Raw genomic sequence first — 6000 nt, 5'->3', positions numbered from 1 at the left:
GTTGACATAAGCCTGTCTAATTGATGCTACATATGCACTGGCGCGCGCGACGAGGAACCAGCGAGTTTGTGTGCACGTTTTCGTTTTCACAATGACAATAAAAATACAGTTTACTCAACCAGTCTTGTATTGAGAAATCGAGAACCACATGCGGTGGTTAATTGTGAGTGAAAGTTGGCGGTTGCGGAAAGGAGAGACAATGTCTGACATTTGTAGCATATGTTGTGTTTTTTGTTGATTTACACAGCACTCAGCAATTTTAAACATATAAAATGAAACTCCGTAAACAATCGAGTTTTAGTCAGACAAACCAGTGGTTGAAATATACAGAGATTATTAGACAAACCAGTGGTTGATAGATATAGAGATTATTAGACAAACCAGTGGTTGAAAGATACAGAGATTATTAGACAAACCAGTGGTTCAAAGATATAGAGATTATTAGACAAACCAGTGGTTGATAGGTACAGAGATTATTAGACAAACCAGTGGTTGAAAGATACAGAGATTATTAGACAAACCAGTCGTTGAAAGATATAGAGATTATCAGACAAACCAGTGGTTGAAAGATACAGAGATTATTAGACAAACCAGTAGTTGATAGATACAGAGATTATTAGACAAACCAGTCGTTGAAAGATACAGAGATTATTAGACAAACCAGATGTTGAAAGATACAGAGATTATTAGACAAACCAGTGGTTCAAAGATATAGAGATTATTAGACAAACCAGTGGTTGAAAGATACAGAGATTATTAGACAAACCAGTCGATGAAAGATATAGAGATTATTAGACAAACCAGTCGTTGAAAGATACAGAGATTATTAGACAAACCAGTCGTTGATAGATACAGAGATTATTAGACAAACCAGTCGTTGATAGATACAGAGATTATTAGACAAACCAGTCGTTGAAAGATATAGAGATTATTAGACAAACCAGTCGTTGATAGATACAGAGATTATTAGACAAACCAGTCGTTGAATAGATATAGAGATTATTAGACAAACCAGTCGTTGAAAGATACATAGATTATTAGACAAACCAGTGGTTCAAAGATATAGAGATTATTAGACAAACCAGTGGTTGAAAGATATAGAGATTATTAGACAAACCAGTCGTTGATAGATACAGAGATTATTAGACAAACTAGTAGTTGATAGATACAGAGATTATTAGACAAACCAGTGGTTGATAGATACAGAGATTATTAGACAAACCAGTAGTTGACAGATACAGAGATTATTAGACAAACCAGTGGTTGATAGATACAGAGATTATTAGATAAACCAGTGGTTCAAAGATATAGAGATTATTAGACAAACCAGTGGTTGAAAGATATAGAGATTATTAGACAAACCAGTAGTTGATAGATACAGAGATTATTAGACAAACCGGTCGTTGAAAGATATAGAGATTATTAGACAAACCAGTGGTTGAAAGATACAGAGATTATTAGACAAACCAGTGGTTGAAAGATACAGAGATAATTAGACAAACCAGTCGTTGAAAGATATAGAGATTATTAGACAAACCAGTCGTTGAAAGATACAGAGATTATTAGACAAACCAGTAGTTGAAAGATACAGAGATAATTAGACAAACCAGTTGTTGAAAGATAAGGAGATTATTAGACAAACCAGTGGTTGAAAGATACACAGATTATTAGACAAACCAGTGGTTGAAAGATATAGAGATTATTAGACAAACCAGTGGATGATAGATACAGAGATTATTAGACAAACCAGTCGTTGAAAAATACAGAGATTATTAGACAAACCAGTGGATGATAGATACAGAGATTATTAGACAAACCAGTCGTTGATAGATACAGAGATTATTAGACAAACCGATGGTTGAATAGATATAGAGATTATTAGACAAACCAGTGGTTGAAAGATACATAGATTATTAGACAAACCAGTGGTTCAAAGATATAGAGATTATTAGACAAACCAGTCGTTGAAAGATACAGAGATTATTAGACAAACCAGTGGATGATAGATACAGAGATTATTAGACAAACCAGTGGATGATAGATACAGAGATTATTAGACAAACCAGTCGTTGATAGATACAGAGATTATTAGACAAACCGATGGTTGAATAGATATAGAGATTATTAGACAAACCAGTGGTTGAAAGATACATAGATTATTAGACAAACCAGTGGTTCAAAGATATAGAGATTATTAGACAAACCAGTGGTTGAAAGATATAGAGATTATTAGATAAACCAGTCGTTGATAGATACAGAGATTATTAGACAAACCAGTCGTTGAAAGATACAGAGATAATTAGACAAACCAGTCGTTGAAAGATATAGAGATTATTAGACAAACCAGTCGTTGAAAGATACAGAGATTATTAGACAAACCAGTGGTTGAAAGATACAGAGATAATTAGACAAACCAGTTGTTGAAAGATACAGAGATTATTAGACAAACCAGTGGTTGAAAGATACACAGATTATTAGACAAACCAGTGGTTGAAAGATATAGAGATTATTAGACAAACCAGTGGATGATAGATACAGAGATTATTAGACAAACCAGTCGTTGAAAGATACAGAGATTATTAGACAAATCAGTGGATGATAGATACAGAGATTATTAGACAAACCAGTAGTTGATAGATACAGAGATTATTAGACAAACCGATGGTTGAATAGATATAGAGATTATTAGACAAACCAGTGGTTGAAAGATACATAGATTATTAGACAAACCAGTGGTTGAAAGATATAGAGATTATTAGATAAACCAGTCGTTGAAAGATATAGAGATTATTAGATAAACCAGTCGTTGATAGATACAGAGATTATTAGACAAACTAGTAGTTGATAGATACAGAGATTATTAGACAAACCAGTGGTTGATAGATACAGAGATTATTAGACAAACCAGTAGTTGACAGATACAGAGATTATTAGACAAACCAGTGGTTGATAGATACAGAGATTATTATACAAACCAGTGGTTGAAAGATATAGAGATAATTAGACAAACCAGTCGTTGAAAGATATAGAGATTATTAGACAAACCAGTCGTTGAAAGATACAGAGATTATTAGACAAACCAGTGGTTGAAAGATACACAGATTATTAGACAAACCAGTGGTTGAAAGATACACAGATTATTAGACAAACCAGTGGATGATAGATACAGAGATTATTAGACAAACCAGTCGTTGAAAGATACAGAGATTATTAGACAAACCAGTGGATGATAGATACAGAGATTATTAGACAAACCAGTCGTTGATAGATACAGAGATTATTAGACAAACCAGTCGTTGATAGATATAGAGATTATTAGACAAACCAGTCGTTGATAGATATAGAGATTATTAGACAAACCAGTCGTTGATAGGAGATTATTAGACAAACCAGTGGTTGATAGATAGAAATTATTACACTAACCCGCATGTGTGTCACACTGATTTTACCAAACGGGTTTTAGAATTCTTGTATTTCCCGAGCGAGGATGAGGGTTATACACAAATTCTTACATGCGAGTGTAATAATGTATTACCCATTATTTCTTAATCCTTTTGGGGTCCCCTTTAAACAATACACTGATAAGGAAAATGAAAACCACAATTGTCGAATGACGTCAGCAATCTTCTGCTATGATGTCGTTTCTAATGTGACGTAATTCCGACAACTGAGCCCACATGAGCCCGTATACTGTCAGTCAAGATGGTTGTTACTGACCTAATATGAGACCGTATACCGTCAGTAACAGCCATTTTGGATTTTTCGACACCCACCTCACATGTTTCGCATGAAAAATCTGGTACAGAAATTCGTGATTCGACACTGTTTTGTGTTTTAATATAATAGATTTTGACGTGGAAGGACGTGGTTTTGGGGGATCAAGTTCGTTAAAGTTAAAATTATCAACAAGGTTTGGCCTCTGAGGTTTGAAGAGTAGTCACCCTTTGACCCTTACGTCTTTATGTTAAGTTTTGAGTTTTAAGTTTTGACATGACATGTGCGACAAAGATACCAAATAGTGTTAACTTTTCGGCATAATAAATTCGTTATGGTGTCTTTAGTTGCCGTATACGGTGTCATATTAGGTTAGCAGCGAAGAGACTGAAATTAGGTAATATGCCATCCAGTCGAATGGTCATATATACTAGTATCTATCCTGTCTGGGCTCGAGCTGCAGTGAAGTTACTTACAGGCCGCCACGATATGGCATGAATATTGCAAACCGAGATGTTAATTAAAGGGGCACTGATCTAACGGACTGGTTGTTGCCTTTGTTATTCCCCCGTGAGTACCCGGATGATACGCAATGCAACTGAGCGTGACCAGAGACTGGGCTACCGTCTGCAAGGACAGCTAAATAAACTTGGAGCCTGGAGGCAATATTTATTTCACGCATTTTTGCATAAACACTGATTGGTTAACCGTGATCTATAAAGTTTCGACAAAGGGCGCATGTTAATTAATTTCTTTAGCCTAAACAAACAGACAAAAACAACAAGGGAGCTCATCGGATGTCGTCATTTGCAAATACCCCAGATGGTTTTAGTTTTATTTTAAAAAAAGTATCCATGCAGTGAAAGCATTTTCGGATTTCGGCTTGCGTCGATAATACGATTACTACTCCCTTGTTGTCATCCACGTTTTCTCGTATAACCCTACACTTGTGTATTTGTCGTCATTCACTTGATGCTCAGTTAATGAATTTATTACAGGTACAATTAGTGGTAGCACCACTTAGATTACCTGACAAAGGTTCCCATTTGGCATTTATTGTGTCTGGGGTAATTATTCAATCTAAATCCAGGTTTGAAGTGAGGTGAAATGTGTGTTATGTAATATACACGTGGCAGCCCAGCAAGAGATGAATGATCAGTTGATTTACTTTTTTTGTAAATCAACGGATCGTTCCTAGTCATCAAAGGATTAACAGAAAATATGTTGATTGATTAATCACTGTTATCTTGCACAGTGGATATGTCAAGAGTGAGTGTTTACATGTCTAGGTTTACTATAACAAAGGGAATACACTCATATCATAGCACGAAGTGCCGATGTAAAAACAACATACTTTGTTCAAAGGACCGCCTCCGTGGTCTTGTGGTAGAGCGTCCGCCCGGAGAGCGGAAGGTCTAGGGTTCGATCCCGGGCCGCGTCATACAAAAAGACGTTAAAAGATTGTACTTGTTGTTACCCTGTCTGGCGCTCGGCATTAAGGGGCTAAAACAAGGACTGGTCGGCTCGGAGTCAGTATACTGTGTCTGAGTGGGGTATTCATGTTAAACTGCGGCATGGTATCTCAGTGAGCTAGCACTATAAATCGGCATCAGTCCGGACTAGTACAAGCAGCCACACACATACACGTGCATGCACGTCGCTATATAAGTGCAATAATCTTGGACGCGACGTTAAACCCAATTTCACCTCACCTTGTTCAAAGGGTTAACTGATAACACGTTGATTGATTGATCATTGTTATCTATCACTCAATGGATTTTTTAGGAACCGTGGACGTTATGAAAAAAGTTGTCACGTGGGCTTTCTAAGCCGACCATTGAGACGCGACACCTATGTAAAACACCTGAAACAATCCAAGCGATCAGTTGAGAAACGAACACGGGTTATAATATCCCGAAACGATATATATCTTTTAAAACATTTGATTGTTACTGAGACACGTGACATCGAATAAGTTTCTTTGTACAGCTGCAGACGAGTGGGATATTGTTCCTTTGTGTGGATATTCACGGATACATTCCTCAAACTAGGAAGCTGCCTAAAACTTATACACATAAATTTGGTAGATTGTAATTATGATATTTGCATTTTGTTTTCCTTCATTTGAACCGATTCGTTCTTGTTTCTTTACGTCTTGGTTGGGAAATTCTTCAATGCGCGATAGACGTTGTCACAGGTCTCTTCCTTTGTAAGCGTGTATATATTACCGTCAATTTGTAAAATGTGATTCTCTCAGGCAATTTATAAAATGTGTAAATATTTCAG

The sequence above is a fragment of the Haliotis rufescens genome, unplaced genomic scaffold (genome assembly GCF_023055435.1).
Source record: "Haliotis rufescens isolate VD_foot unplaced genomic scaffold, xgHalRufe1.0.p SCAF_1, whole genome shotgun sequence".
Lineage (NCBI taxonomy): Eukaryota > Metazoa > Mollusca > Gastropoda > Lepetellida > Haliotidae > Haliotis > Haliotis rufescens.
The sequence above is the reverse complement of the archived record's forward strand: the minus strand, read 5'-3'. Positions refer to the sequence as shown.